Source organism: Achroia grisella, unplaced genomic scaffold, assembly GCF_030625045.1.
Source record: "Achroia grisella isolate CSIRO2021 unplaced genomic scaffold, CSIRO_AGI_Agris_v1 utg445, whole genome shotgun sequence".
Taxonomy (NCBI): domain Eukaryota; kingdom Metazoa; phylum Arthropoda; class Insecta; order Lepidoptera; family Pyralidae; genus Achroia; species Achroia grisella.
In genome coordinates, this window is record NW_026712860.1 from 1,592,545 (window position 1) to 1,610,574 (window position 18,030).

At 29.5% G+C, this 18,030-nt stretch overlaps 1 non-coding gene across 1 annotated transcript; it reads right to left on the minus strand.

Moving 5' to 3' along the window:
• Positions 1 to 17,321: 17,321 nt before the first annotated feature.
• On the minus strand, positions 17,322 to 17,394 carry Trnaf-gaa (transfer RNA phenylalanine (anticodon GAA)). Its single transcript has one exon. It is a non-coding gene; the product is annotated as a tRNA-Phe (tRNA).
• Positions 17,395 to 18,030: the final 636 nt, after the last annotated feature.

The following is an 18,030-nucleotide window of genomic DNA, read 5'->3' on the forward strand; positions in this document are numbered from 1 at the left end:
TATATATTATGTATGTATTGACAAGCGAAAAATATATTTAAGTAATTCTATTAGTTCTTTAGTACCCACAGTTCTTAGCTTGAGGCTAGATGGTGCTGTGTAAATTGTCCTGGTGTTTATAATTAGATATTATTCTAACATATATGAAACAGAATCAAACAGAAGTGAAATTATTCTTATAAACGTAATTCAGAAAAGACAAAGTCACTTATACCATTCTAAAATAGTAAACATATTTATTATTAGCTATATTGTACTATTAACATTATTCCAACTCGTAGAATTACTTACATTGTTATTTCCAACATAGTATTTGTTTCACGCGTATTAATTTTTTTTACGTCCAACACATCGCAAAATTACTTCATTATCGTCATACCTATTACGCACACAAACATTCTACTGAAACTCTATTCAAATTTCTATTCAGTGGTATGAATTATTGTTCAAATAAACAACAATAAATGTTACGATTTTACAGTTTGTTTTTGTTTTAGGTTTGCTTTATTGGGACCTTTTGCATTACGTAAATCTATTCAGCATTACATACATATCTTGGATACATACAATATTTGTAAAATGATACTTAATTATTATTATACATAGTATGTCAATTATGTTAGTAAACACTAAATAGAATAATCTGGTGCTCGAATTATTGCAATGTGATATATATTGATTGAGAATAGGTAAATATATATTTATTTTTTTGTGGATGATATATATACGCTGGCGGGGCACCAGTGGAGGATGATAAGATGAGCACGAGGACAGATCAATTGGCCCATCGTATTCACCAGGAATTTAACACGATGGTTTCTAGGGGGAACCGCGTGGATTTCGACCTAACATGGTACATTGCTAGCAATGGGGTTATCAATCCACATTACTAACAATACCCTTCCCCCGGTAAATATATATTTATGGTATCAATTTAAATGCTCAGTTATCTAATTAAATTTGTATCTATTATTTAAATAGAACCGAATATAAAAATTTTGAGGTTAGAAATTTATTTGAAAATCTATTGAAAACTAAAGTTAACAAATAATAAAATATCAAACAGGTCAGTTACTACTGTAACTGCACACATATTACATATAGATATGTAATACCTATATATTTTATCTAATCTTATTTATGTAATTGAAGCTAAAGAAGTAAATGACCTATTTGATATTATTTTATTTGTTAACCTTTGTTGATAATTGATTTTTAAATAAACTATATGTATAAATGTAGAGTGTAAAGGAAATGCTATAATATAATGATTCGTATTATAATGATATTCATCGTAAAACTTATAATAATTGACCAGAATAAACAATCATTATCTGTTAAATAACAAACTCGAGTTTGAAATTTTTAATATAGGTACGTTCTTCCGGGTCTAAATAGGAGATAATCGGATAAGTACAGGCAAAGCTGATATAAACAAATACTTGTGGACGTTTTTCTTATTAGTAAGGATATATTTCTTTATTCATTTTTGACATCAAGTGTTGACCGCTAATAAACTAATATATTGGATTGATAATGTATTATTTACTACCACTACTAAAAAATATTTGGATACCCCAAAGTAGGCACGCAATTTGTAATTACCACGTATCTACTGTCAAATTTCTATTTATTATAATGCCATTTTGAAATCAGCCTATTTGAACCAGTCTCACCCTCTAAAGAATTGTTAAAAGCCCTTATTAGACGGTACTACATAAATACATATAGTTATCTTATCTCATAAATTTCAACAAAATCAATTTAATCATTTAATGAATGAAACGAAAACTAAGTAATCAGGTAAACAGGGTTCCTTTTAATTCAACCAATACTTGCTTTATGAACTATGCCTACTAGTGTATATATGTAATGTAACCTCTGTACTCATATAGCCCTCTGCGTGTACAATAATTCCTTAAGGAATAAGTGAGACCGACGTACTCGGATACTACCGCCAACGACCGCCGTGAACTTAGGGTCGCCACGCTTAAGGTCTTTTTCAACAGAATTTTTTTCAGGTGATTATATAAAGCCAACCTCAGACTGAAGTACTTATGTAGATGATTTGATTCATTAAAATGACTATTTGGTCATGGCATATGCGACGAAACTATGACGTGGTGACTAATAGGGTACCATTTCTAAGTAGTTTCATCGTGCCGTTTAAAGATTATTGGACAAACAAATGAAGGTGTTTTAGTGAGCATTGTCACGTTTTTTAATAATTATTTTGGAAACAAGATCAATCTTGGGAAAAAAACATAACCAGTTTTTGTCTACACTTCTCGTCTACCTCAAATTTGTTCATTTGCCGTCGTTTCAAACTAAACATTCACAAAACTGTCATTTTATTTCTAAATAATAATGCAGTTTACACGAATGTAAGAACTTAGTTTAATAAGTTTAATAGGTATATATTAGCTACAGTTATCAATAAGAACTTAAAGTATATTATTATAGCCAATAAAAAATTGTCTAAGAATTCCTGTAAACTGGCAGCCTTATGCTTACCGTAGTCTATCGTGTTTGTACACACTAACCTGTGTTGTGATGTACTCTCTAAGTGCTAAATAGTAGTTCATAGTGCGTGCCAGTGCATACCTCGCTGTGCAGGTGTGTTTGAGTCGACACTACATCAAACATTGAGTAGGAATACTAATTTTGTATTACCGGATTAAATCACCAAACATATGTTCATTGTTTCATATGTTTATTGTGTACTACGGTTACGTTTACATGAATATGAAACATAAGTATTTATGTGAGTAGGTTTCCTTATATTTACTAGTAAAAATAAACGTTATCAGCTTCTTATTAGGCATTGCTAACCAGCATCTCTGTTCCAAAGACGAGAGAACAAGTTTTTAACATTCCATGTTCCACATTTTTAATTATATTACTATGACTGGGTAATTTTACAAAAATACTTATTTCTTTGTTTACCAGATATCAATGATGAACTTTTTTAGGAATTATTTCCTTCAGTGGGAGTTTATATAAATCAATGGTTTGAGATATAGATTTAGTGAATTCATGAATGTTACATTAATCTATCTTGGAAGTAAATTGTAAGTATAGTAAAACACGATCAGAATAATTTCAATTTTATTTTAATATTCTATTTTATCATTAGCCTTCATTATTACAATATGTATAATTTCTGTTTATGTAAATATATAAAATTAATTATTAAATTTTATGTATGTAAATATTTTTTCTCGAATTAGTAACCGAGAAGCATTCAATCAAGGTGGTTTTATTTAACAAAACCCCTCATCAATCACTATCATTATCATAGATCTGTTAACGGCTTAAACCCTATGAAAAATATACATTTTTACAGCATATTAAAAATAAGCTCCGTCAGTCAGTGTAGGCTCTATCCATCAAAGCCTGTTTCAGTGTGCCAATCATTTTGATATTCCTTTAATATTCGTTTTGCATTGCCAGTTTAAATTTTGTATTTCTACCAATTTTACTTATATCGATGGAGTATAATATATTATAGACTTGCAAAAAATATGATCACCAGTCAGGTAGATACAATTAATAGAGAAAAAGAAATTAATTCAATAAATTATTAAACCTAACCTAAGTAAATGTTCTCGGGAAATGCATCTAGAAAGAGTAAAAGGTATCTACGTAAAACCGATTCTATTTCGAATATGAATGGACTAACAACTTCTAAACGTTAATCGACGCATGATGCTCTTCAACTAGTCGGGACATGTGATAACAGCTAGATCAAACATCTGGAGCCGGTCCGCTACTACCTGGTAAAGTACAAGTCGAGCCTTCATTTTTTTAACGTTAAGTGGACCTTTGTATTTAGTGGGCTTTGTCAAATGAAGTTTCATTTAAGTAATCACATTCCTAAAGAGCATAAATAATGTTTGTTTAAAGAATGCGTCAAAATGTTAAAAAGACATTTGTTACCAGTAGATAGTTGGTTATAGTTAAGTACTGTGTAGTGGGTAAGATATTTTTGATACAACGTCTACGAATAAATATCATCTGTAGAGTTGTATGGTATCAGATCATCACCAATGATGTATAAAGATTATACCTAAATACTAAACTCCTCTAAATTTTTTAAATACAATTAACAGGTATTAGTATTCTTCTTCATATTCTGGTGGTAAATTCAGTCACAGTACGATACAAATATTCATATTTACGTATTAATATGGATTATTTTCTATATTAATATATAAAAAGTAAAAACTTATTTTGTTGTACATCATGTGTAGTGTAGCACAAGGTCTTGTTCGAGACTAATTGTAGATACTCAGATTCTCCGATAGGATTAGTCAGTCAAAGATCATGTGATTTCTGTGACGTTTAAATATAGTATTAAATTTTCCCTAAGATGATGCTTCACTAGATTTTTCTTAATAAAATCCCCACATTTTCACAACATTTCTTTGAAATGGTAATATTGTGTACTTCTATTTTTTTATTGTATTAAACATAATAATTATGTTTGCATTGCTCGTTAATAGCCTATTAGATGTGCGTGCTTTCAATAATTTTATAATACTTAACTATTCAATGTCATAGCATGTTGTGTAAGTACTTACAAGCATATCTCAGTGATTTAAATATAAACATACAAGTGATGGCAAAAAGGACTTTTATGAGTTATTAAAACTTAAATGATATCTTTCTTGCAACCACCAACATTATAATAAAATATTTTGGCATGTCTATAATACTAACTGGAAGTAAAATCACCAATAATAATCTATTATTGAAATGCCAGTATTAATTCTTAGCTTACAAGGGAATTGAAGGGGTTCGCAAATAAACCGAGAGCACCAGTAATAGAGGAGAGTGGGGTAACAGCGATCATTGACGAGTAAAGGTTGATAACCTCAGATTAGTAGCAATTTGGTTAAGCAGGAAATTAAATTATATTATCAATGTCGGTGAAATACGTACTGGAAATTAAGGAAACAATTTTATTATTTCAGTTGATACGTCAATATTAACAATAAAATATTTATAAGAGATGTATATTGATATGTTATGCCAATATATTAATGAAATCATCTTTTTAAGTTCACAAAATTCTTTTTTTAATAATAAAAAAATTTGATATCTGACAATAAACAAATATGCTATGACTTTCTTTTGACTCTTTGTGAAAGGTATGACATGACAACATTGGCCATTTTCGTGCATTTTAGTATATATATTGAAATAGTGCTTTTTTTGTTTGCTAATAATTTAATGAAATTACTTTTTAGTTAGAGTTCTTTTACATATTATTTAATTTTGCGACTTCGAGAAGTTAACCGAGTCAGCAAATATTTCGAAAACACACCTAGACATTTTTCTTGTCTTTCATGGTTTCTATTAAGTCGACTGCTAACATAGTAAATAATAACGCGTCTGATGTCACAGGCCTTTGTATATAGAATAGCGTATTCAAACCAAATAAGCCATGTCAGGACAACAAAAGAAGACCCATTATAATATTGTACACCGGTATAATTTTCCAGATTCCACCGCGAAGGTTGCCGCTCTCCAAACACCCCATTCAACCCTTCCACTTGGGCTTGACAAAAAATACTCCACTTGGTAAATATTGGACGTCCAGTCTCTAGATGGTTGGTGTAAAGTAAAGAAGTTAGAGATAGCGACAATGATACAGTATAAAACTATATTTTGTTATAGGTTTTTGGAAATATAATACTAAACAACAACAAAACATGTAAGTAGCGAATAATTCTTCATGATTTCATATTTGAAATATAAAGCTATTCTCATTTTTCATTACAGATATACCTATAGTTCATCCTCAATTTACCAAAAAACTTATATATACCTAGAAGCCGGACGTTATGAAATGTCAAATAGTCAGCAGCCTATTGCGAGTGGCTCAATATTGTTCCATATGGCAGTTTATAAAGGAGCCTGTCTTATCAGTGGATATATATTCCAAACTCATTTTGTCTAAATTATATCCATGTTATAAGAGGAATGATTTTAAAAAAATAAAAAATTACTTAATTATTTTATAAATTAATGATGACAGAATTTTTAAAATACGTTTACATTACCGGTGAGCAACCGTATAAAGCTTGAACGGGTTAATAATAAAATTTAGTAACATAAGATATTTAGTCAATCGTTCTCCTGTACTAAAAAATAAATCACTAACAAAACTTCACTATGTTTTGTTAAAGTGTAAATTTGTTAGTAAATTTATTTTTTAAATGGCAATTAAGCTCTCTAGCTTAGTTGTCATTTAGGCGTGTATAACGTTATAATAGTTTATAAGCGTGTATGAACATTATACACGCTTTTATAATATAGCGGCTAATCAATACTCCTCCGCTTATATTTTAGACCAGCTCAAAAAATGTATTGTATAGCCCCGTCGTCCTTTTAACGCCACTCGTGTGTTTGAAGTCGTTGGGTATTACAAGTCCATTAGGTTCGCTTGCGGATATGTTCAGAGGTTGTCTTGAATCACAGGAGTGCACAGGAGATGGTCAATTCATCATTCGTTCCTTAATTATTTTAGGTATATCTCCATATGAATAAGATGACATGTGTATTTTTTTTCATACAATGTCTGAAAACACTATTTATTAGCAAACAATGCATAATACAGCAGTGCTAGTAAAAGTAAACTCGCACTAGAACTCTATGACTAGCCGCTACAGGCTAACAGAGAAACTTATCAATTTTGTAATAAGCTTTTTTACAAAGTAAATGTTATTCACATAATGACACGTGAATAACAGCTATCAAAAAGAATAGCATACACTTAATAAGAAAAACAATAAAAATATAACAAAACAAAATAAAATGTTTAGTTATAACCTATTATAAATCACAGTGAATCTGACCCTTAGTTATAGACGGTTAAAGTACTTATTACGGTGTTCAATAATCGGGTCCAACATGCCGCCGACATTTTGCTTACCATGACTTACTCAAGACACTTAACGACAACTACTTTAAATTACTACGTATTAGTTCTAGTATTCACACATTACGTAATTACATATATTTGTGCAACTAATATTAGTATTTATATTAATACAATGTACAGACCTCCTATTTTATCCTTATTGATCGCCTCGAATGCCGCACGTGCTCAAGTATGCGACCTGCGAACTCCTATAATGCAATAAAACTATATAATAAAAATGTAGCTGTCTGTATATGGAAGATACGTAAATGAGAAAATCTAATATAGATTATAGATACTTCTATTACTACATAGAATAATAATTACAAATAATAATACTAGATCAATAACTGTTTTGGATATTATTGCATAAGAACTCAAAACAATTATTGTTAGAATTTGGTTTTTAGGAATTATTACCTTCAGCGGGAGTTTATATAAAAAAATGTTGTGAGATGTAGATTTAATAGAATAGTATATGTCATGTATAAAATAATAATATAATATAAGTACTGTTTTTCGATTTGTACTCGGCGTTTGTCTCGTTTGTCCCGTTAATCTCAAAAACAGCTTAACTGATTTCGGTACGGTTATCGCTAATGTATTGTTCCCACAATAGCTTCAAGCTTCGCTTAAAATTCAATATGTATATATATATAATATTTTATTTCAGAACTGAAGTGATACGCACATAACATATTATAGGTAGAACGAGTCCTGTTGGCGTCTCCTCTGTATTTTTATTTATCTATTCCCATTACATTTTTGGACAAAAGGCGTCGAGTGTTTGTCCGTCTGTCGTGGAGAGCCGAACAAATCTAGCGGGCAAATAGCTATGGTTCCCACGCCTTGATGTGACGATATTTGACCCTGTATGACCCTTTAATTGGGATATCAAGTGTACATAAATCGTTCATTATAACAATAATTAGCACTTGGATAAAAATTAAATATAGGTATGTATATAAAAAAATAGTTTGTTGATTTCATATAAGTTTTAGCTAGTATTAACTGAATTTCATAGAAGAAATGTTAATCCAGTGAATTCAAATATACTACGTAAAAATCGATATAACGGCATTATACCTCTGCCTGTGTTTCTAAACCAACTATTTTTTAACCGACTCAGTCATGCGATACCATTCCGTAGGTCTAAGACCTCTTATCCTATAATTTCACTGCCGTAACTCATCCTTCAACTAAAACACGGATTGTAAGTTACAAAGTAAGCTGGTTGGCGGCTCACACAGGTGAGAGGCTTCTTTTTACAACAGTTTATTTTATTATCCGGAAGAAGAGGCTATATATTGATGATGCGGTATGATGGTTTCTCTAGTTTGATTTTCTTTGAAATTGGGTTTTGTGCGGGGTATACAGATAACTTTTCAAATGTCTACCTCGATTATGTATCATCATTACATAGTATAAAACAAAGTCGCTGTCGCTGTCTGTCCCTATGTATGCTTAAATCTTTAATACTACGTAACGAATTTTGAAACGGTTTTTTAATAGATAAAGTGATCCAAGAGGAAGCTATATATATAATCCATGTACAAAAAAACGAAACTTTGTTAACTTCCCTCCGTCCGTTCTTGTAGACAGCTATCGTAGGTAATAAGGAAAAGTTTATAAAATATATATAGATTATAATTACATGTACTTATTGGTGACATTCAAAACTAGACGATATTATCTATGATAATGGAAAATTTCAATAGAATTGATAAATATCAAGTTTATCTAAGTACTAATATAAATATTTTAATTTTAATATAATATATATGTATATAATAAATCTGTCTATATAGTCTATAGTATGGTTACAATACATGAAGACATCAAGGTCACTACATAGTATCTTACGGGCATCGTCCATTGAAAACAATCAATTTAAAATCTTAATATGTCGATAACCCTTAAAAGTCAATCGTTCATATGATAAAATACTAATGAGTGTACGTTGAAAACAAACTTATCTTGATGAGACAGTTCAAACGAAGGCACTCCATTAATAATCCCATACAAATAATAACATCATTACTTTAAAGTTGGACCACCCAAAATCATCACCTCACTTGTATGTACAAGTATCTACATTACTATGTGATCGTAAACCAAAGAGATAAGAAAGAAAATTAAGGGAAATCACACACGAAAAATTAAGAGAAATCGACCTTATGGTAATTGTTGCTCCGACTTACGAGCATAGGCAATTTGCATACCATATGAGGCGCTAATGGATGTAAGATACGATTTTTTTCTGAATATTCTGTGCATAAGCTTGTACAGATGCTATTAGCATAGATAACAGACAAAGATGAGGATGAAATGTCACGCTTCATTGATTCTATAATCACTGATTTTATAATACGTGCTATAATATTTAAAATGTCGGGTAATAAGTTCAGTGGCATGCTTAAGGTTCGAAAACATGGCAAGCCAGTCACGTTGTAAAATATATATATCTATATATCAAACCCGATATACACTCAAGATTTTCTTTCTTTTGAATATAATGCAATTTTTTAATACAGTTATCGTTGAGTCTTAGTAATATTTCAATATTGTACATTAATTTTATTAAACCCGGTTAATAATGGAATAGTTTCCCTAATGATATATGCTAATTTACAGGAGGACGATCTAAAGATGCATACACGTATGGTGTCTCAAATTATTACCAATTCGTTCACTACACCTATCATTCTCCCAATTCACTTATTTATTGTATGTTATGCTATTTGTACATGTGATTTCAATATTGATGTCAAGGTTTTTTCCCTCCACTTATCGGTTTTCATTTCAAAGGGCTTATCGGTGATATGAATTACATATTGCAATTTTATCACCATAAATTATTTCCTAGCAAACATTTTAAGCGATTGAGATAGTGTTTTTTTCTTAAATAGTTGATCTAAAATTATTACTTCTTTAAAAAAAATAAGAAAAACTACTACTAATTAATTATGTCCTAGCTGATCACGCAACATCTTAACTTTTTTTTAACCGATTTAAATAAAACAAACACAAAGTTGTAAAGAATTTACTATTAGACGTTCATTTTCGCAAACAAATATATATATATATATATATATATACATATATATATGATTACTACATTATCCTATACTAGGTTTTATTATATATGTATATGTAATGTACAGATAGCAATCACTTTCAATTTTATTATTTGTACTTATTATACAATATTTATGTTCATAATTTATGAACTATGAACATGTATCATAAGTGTCCAGTACGTATAAATCATCCATTTACAAAAATTAGAAAGATATATTTGTGCTGCGTGATGCTGAATCGTAATTTTTCCACATTATCATTTCTGTTTATCGAAATACATTTTTGTATAAATATTCCAACTTAGAAATAAACGAATCAGATAACAGCAATAAAACTAGATATTTAATGAGTGATAAAATAAACATTTTTTGCTTCGGTGATCTGATGGTGAGGGGTACACGTCACTGCCTTCTAATGGTCGTGGGTTGAATTCTCGTACGATATAAACATTTGTTCATTCAAATTATTTTTGTCCTAATAATAATAATTTGTAAATTATTTTAAAGTTAACATGTATATGTTTGTCTACAATATATATTTGTAATATTATTACAACTATTATTATGTATATATTTACAAGTAAAACGTACTTTTATCAGTATATATCAGTGCTATAGTATGTATATAGTAACTACAAAGTAATTTTTTTTTATAGCAGCTACACGAATGTTTTTTAAATAAGTTTTTTTTGTGAGTGAATTAATTTACATTCTTAGAAGCTGTATGGTTGTAGGCAAAAAAGAGGTCATGTTTCTTATCTGAATACCTATAATGTATAGTCTATGATATTAACTGTACTTCAATCGCGCTACTAAAATATGCATCGACAGTTTCGGGAGGCGTTCCAACATGTAATGAGCATATTTAGCGTACATTATTTAAAAATAATTTATTGGACATAATATGTTAAGGGGCATTCATTATTCCGCCCAAAAATATAATATTAGAAATAGATATTGCCGTCGAACATAATAAACATCACGGTTTTGTTGCTATAATTTAGACGACCTCGGTTATCTCGGTTATCTATCTCGGATATCGGTCTATCTGTTCATCACACCGCCTTACTTCCGATGGTCGCGGGTTTGATTCCTCGCACGATGCAAACATATGTATCTATGATTATGATTGTTTGTATGGATGTGGGTATTTTCTAAGTACATTATTTATGTATTTAAACAAAAAAATTATTTAAGTATATTAGTCAAGTACCCATTATGCAAACTCTACGTAGCTTGAGCCTAGATGGCATTGTGGGAATCGTAAAAATTCGTTTTATATAATATACTTTTATACATGTCTATAAAATTACTGGTTTAGATTACTTTCTCTTATTAATAATTGTAATTATTATCTATTTTATGAATCAACGGACTTCTCTGTTACTATACTTTTCTAGAATTGAAGTTTTGTAATAATAACACAAATCTTTGTTTTGGTCTCACATCCAACATATTTTTCCTTGATTATTATTATTATCCTTTTTGATACTTTTATGCCGTTGTTCGTTTTATCGATTAGGTATTATTAGATAGAAAGTTCTGATTTCTTTCAGGTTTGTATTTGTCGTATAAGTTTCTTTAATACTCGTTAGTAGGTTCCGCGGTTTACCTTTGAATATATAAGAAGTAAATAGAAACACATTTATAAATTCTATGCTATTACAGGAATTTTTTTTTTATTCATAACCTTTTCTTTGTTTTGCTATCGTATCATAATTAACGTTATTTATCTTAAACAAGGCATTGCTAATATTGCTGTTAATAACTTCAAGAAATGAAAGTAACCTTTCCCTTATGAGTTCAACAAAATACTGTTATTGATTAAGTCTTGTAACATAAGGTGTAATCGATCGATTTGCGACGCTGCCGCCTTTGGTGATCGGGCGCCGTCGATATCCAATAAAAATAAGGCGAATGAGGACACAGTTGACTTTTTCTGGTGCTAATATTGTTTTTATTTTTTTCATTAAATCAGCTAATAACTTTTTATATTAGGAAAATATAATGGAATCCAATACAATGTATGTTAATATATTTTAATAAATTTACGCAAGTAAGAAATTAAGCAATAAGTTTTTAACTTTGTTCGGTACAATTTTTATACTTTTTTATAATATAATTAATATTGTTTTATTGCATAGTAACATGAAATATATTTAAAGGAATATCGAATATATACGGAAACCATGAAAATTTATCATTGCTGAAAGAACAGATAAATTGGTCGCAGACATTAACTGTAACAAACTTCACTTACATTCAAAATGTACCTACCTTCCTTGTTGTTGTTTTTTTAATGTTGCTTGAATTGCATGATGTTTGAAAAATGTTTTTAGTACATATAAAAAATATAACGGATACCCGTTGTATTTTTTTAAACAGTTTTAAAATTAGAGATCATATTTTTTCTACTCATCTTCACATTTTCTTTTAGCAGCAAGAATTCATTTTATTTCTTCCAAATTTGTTATGGAAAATCAATTTGGCTTTGTAAAACTTTAAATATTTTCATTAAAATATTCATATACAGTTTAAATTAATTTAAACATCTTGATTACTTCAATGCGCGCATAATTCTTCTCGCATGCCTCCACAAGCGTCGCCTCGAGCCTGAAATATTTTATTGAATAATTTTGGATGCATCGCGTATTTTAAATATACGTCTTATTAATTACATGCAGTTTAGGGTTCCGTTTTCAGGTTACTAAACCATTGTTGGGCTGTTATAGCGATATTTTTTTAATTGTTCATTAATTTTATAGTCATTAATTTAGATATTTTTTCATTACTGGTTAGGTTCCAATTTAATTTGATTCCGTTTCCTAACATTTTGTGTATAAACAGTTTAGAAATAAATATTTTTTTTGCACTTTGACCTATTGAAGCTACAATTTGTAACCTATTATATTTATAAATATAACAACATGGCAATTATAAGATCTAATTTAAAGATAAATAGATAATAGTACACATCCATATTTAGCGCACATGGTAGTTCAATACATACATATATTTACGCAGTAAGTAGATATGAACCTCTGATAAACAAATCACGTATTAGTTGTGGTCACTGATTTATTTTAATTAGATTTTATCATCAACAGACTACCAAATTTGTTATTGTATCGAAAATAGAAATGGACAATTAAATGCTTGATATTAAGATTGGCGCATCCGGTCCTATCTAATATAGTGCCAATCGTAGTAATTAATCTATAACTGTTAGCTAATAATAGGATTAAAGGTAACAATTAGTAGTAATAATTGTAAAAATGGCCATTTATACCTAATGAAAATATCATAAATAGAACAAATACGCAACAAACAGATATGCCTATCTGCAGATATATTATATTCTATGAATAGTGTCTGTAATTCATTAAAATATTTATATTGTTTTTAATATACAGATAAATTAGCATAATTTTGTGTTTTATTTTTAATACCCACATTATTAGAATCATTCTCTTCTCTATTATAATCGCAATCTAGGTAACAAAACATATTAAAAACTAGAACTAAACATGAATAAAACAAACTAAAATTATACACATAAATTTCATTATAAATTAGTTGGCTACAAATTATTACTTGCAGGTATTTCTATATTATTTGTTTAGTTTTTTTAATACTCACGAAAACGGTATGTTCTTAGTTATATAAGGTTATCGGAATTCGATAATTCCGCATGAAATTGGTTTTAGTTATTAATTATATACAGTGGTTCTAATATTTTAATTGAAAAGAAACTAATATATTTAGATTTATTAGCAAAAGTTTTTACTATAGATGTATATATTTTAAAGCTGTTACTTTCCAAAAGTTCGTATTTAATGAACAAATAATATTTTTTATATCATTAATTTCAAGTACAGGTGAACACAATTCATACCTATTATGATAATATTATAGCGCACTTCATTCTATGTTCAATTCGGATAAATGTGGGCTATCCTTTCGTATTTACAACGGCAACACTCGAAAAATTCGTACCACATCATGTTCCATTTGGGATCATACTTGTATATCTCTTTTATTTAACCAGTTTCATTTATATTATATAAAAAACAATAATTGATCAATACACCCGTTACATATCCGACAGATAAGAAACCGGTATGCATAGGTACAGTGGTAGAACAAGATACCAGTCGACCAGTCGCGGTAAGTAACACGGAGTAGCTTCCAAATTTTTTTTAAATTTATTATTCTAAATCGTGTGCAATTAGCATACAATATGACTAGTTCGGAGCAGTGACGCCGCCACGCCTACGCGGCTATATTAAGAAGCTATAATCGCCTTGTCAAAATAACTGTTTAACAATTTTAAAAGGACGGACATACGATTTCTGCGCCTAGTAGAGAACGATAGGGTTCTATATTGGTTTTATATTAGTGTTAACGATTGTTAATAATTAATTATTGAGAAAACTGGTCGCGTCTGAACTGTGGTAATAATTTGTCTGATGTGTTAAACACAAGATCGCTAATTTATATTGATGATAAATTTGTCTGATTTTTATTAATTAACCGATAATATCCGGGTTTATACGTATCTATATTTCTCTATTGTATTTTATACAAATATTTTAGATTCTTGTTTTGGAATATTAAGTAGTAGCGAATTAATTTTTTAAGTCCATTAGCTTAAATACATGCCATTAATTATGAGTTTTTTTTTATTTAAGAAGCAGCTAAGTGCGTTGAGTTTTTCCACGGTCACAGATAACGTAAATGGATAGATAGATATTAGGTGCTGTCAAGTAAACGAACCGATTTTAATGTAGATAAAGTATATACTATATTAGTAATAAAAAATGTTCTAACTCCAATTCTATGCCTATCGCATATAATATTCATTGTTTCTTAATATTTTCTCTCATATTTCATCATATTACTTATATAGTTTTCTTATAGAAAAATATATACCTAGGTAGATAAATCGTAGAAAGGTAGTTAGAATAATAGTAAACTTACTTAAGTAATGTAGCTACGTATATAATGGAGTATTACGCATCTACTCTACAAAAATATTTAAGATGTTTCTTCGTGCCTGCGTGAACGGTGTCACCAAAGCTTTCGTTATCAATACCTAAAGAATCCACCTGAATTGAGAATATTTAATTTTTATTTCGTATTTACAACAACAAAATCATTGTACGCGTGTTCAAATCAGGAAAAAAGCTATTTCAACGGTTAAAGATTTTCAAAGACTAATAATAATATAAATATTAAATTCGAATTGTTAAAAGTAATTAAAAAGCACTGGTTAGCTTTTGATAAAATTCTTATGCGACATGAAAATTACGAGCTATCAAAAAAAATTATTCAAAATCAATTCATGTAGATAAGTTCTGAAGTAGCACACAAAAAATTACAGTTAATTGTAAACAATTTCAGTATATTTTATTTAGGAACGGCGTAGTATGTCTTCTTGTTTCTAATCGCTTCGCTTTTCTTTCTGATCTCTCTCTTTTTACAGTGAGAACAGAAATAAATCAGATATATACTTTAATTTTAATTTTAATTTTTAATTATGTCACAGACACCGTTTACTAGGCGAATGCCGTCATTTTTTCTTTTCTTTCATCGTTTGCTACCCACTATACACACTATATTTGTTCGCGTTAATTATGCACCACAATGTCTAAAAAATAAGTACCTATTATAATACTTTCTGTTAGTCGGCTCTAATCTTACGATGTAACTTGTGAGTAACATATTTTTTAAAATGGAAATAAACACGTCTACCGATCTGGTTTTTAATACCATAATTGTGTATTGTAAGTGGAGTAAATTTATTATTATATTTAAGAGGCCAATAACACGGTGCGCGTAATAATTAGTGAAGCATTAAGTTACGCGCGTAATTTACGGCATAATGGCCGATGATCGTCCATAATTATTTTCGTCGTTGTATGTGAATCGATTCATTTTCAATTTTTCGATTATGTTCTAAAAAGTTTAAATTAGTATGTACAATTATGGACATTAAAATGTACTGAACAGTTGAATTATATCAGTCACTTTATTGATAAAAATATTTTTGTTTCTAGTAATTTGCAAAATATGTACCTACATCTCATTAGGTTCTTATTGAAAGTAATATAATAATACTTGCCTTCACGACTTTTAAAGCAAACGAGATAGAGTCACTATCAGCTGTCGACATTGCGTCGAACGAACATTTCTCGTGCTCACATTTCGCGGGTATATTTGAATGCACCGTAGCACCGTCAAGTCTGCCGCTGTCTCTCAAATTAATTATTTTTGTTATAGTTAGTCCAGATTTCGGTTGGTTGTCAAAAAATTAAATAGACGCACAACCTTTTTTAACAGAAAGGTGTAAATCTAATAAAAACTGGTCAAAAATTAGCCTACGACGAGCTCAAAACAGAAAATAATACCCTCTATTATTATACTTTAATCAATTCAAAACTACATGGTTGCGTATATCGTATAAGGTTTACGCTTTTAAATTGCGCGATTTTGCAATTTTAATGGTAGAGTCCTGGGAATGCCTGGGATGTTCACAAATTGATATCCTTTACAGGTTGCAATTACCGTGTGCTTAGGAACAAGTGGAAGCAAATAAAACGTGTAAGAAAACAAATTTTTTATTCGTGTTTTGTAACTCTGCTATTTTATCTTTAATTAACGCTGTCAGGACTGGAATAGGGTGTTTACAAGTTATTTTGACATTTATTAATCCAGTACTATTATTAAAATTACAAATTTGTAAAGTATAGTTTCCATTGGAATGTATGATTAAAACTCCTTATGCCTAAACTACTACTACAACTATCTATTAACAATTTAAAATGTTTAAAAATATTTACTTCGTATGTACTGCAATTCCATTTTATTAAAGAATCACAAATAACACACTGACCTGTGACAAAGAGTAATAAATTTTATTAATAATGCAATAATGTTGCAAAACATATAAATTTACTTTTTACTATTCTCACCTACGTGTAACGATTACCTACCTTTTCTCAATAGTTCACGGTCGCTATGCAAACAATAGATAAAATACCATAGAATTGTGTAAAGAAATTGCATATATCATTAACTATTACAAATATCAAATTACTTGTCGATATCCCTTCTGCCTACACAATTTAGCATATAAAGCATTATATAAACAGTATTCAGTATACAAAAACACCCCTGACTGTTAAATTACAATAAAATTGTTATGGTCATCTATGTTTTTAATCAGTAACAATTATGTTATTATAATTAAAATTAAAAAGTAATTCATCGTCATCGAACATTACAGTGGAATGCATTAAAAAAAAGTCGATTGCCGAAACCCGGGATTGAACCGGGGACCTTTAGATCTTCAGTCTAACGCTCTCCCAACTGAGCTATTTCGGCGACAACAATATTTTCCAAATTACGTTATACATTATACAGTACTAAAAACTAAAACTCTAAATTTCAATATAAATGTTATATACATTACACAGGTTACTTTTAAAGTACTATGGAAGCAGTCTCGAGGTATTCAAATAATTATCATTATATAGTATAAAATAAAGTCGCTGTCGCTGTCTGTCCGTCCCTATGTATATATTAAATCTTTAAAACGACGCAAGGGATTTTAGAGCGGGTTTAAATAGATAGAGTGATTCTAGAATAAGGTTTATATATAATAATAATAATAATCATTATTTATCTCAAACAAAAACTTTTCACACCATACATCTGTTGTCCATACAATAATATAAAATGGTGAGTTATACTCAGTGAGGACAGTGAGTCCACACTGTACCCTTTCTGCTATTCTGTTATAGCCTTTATCAGTAAAATAATACAATGTGAGATCTATGACGACGATAGCACATTAAGTTAAGTTCTAGACTACAACTAACAAAGTAAATATAAAAATTGATATATAATACATGCACCTGTGCGAAGCCGGGCCAAGTAGCTAGTTAAAAAAAAATCAAGTATTTATCAATTGTCTAGCACATATAACACAAGCTCTGCTTAGCTTGGGACCAGATGGCG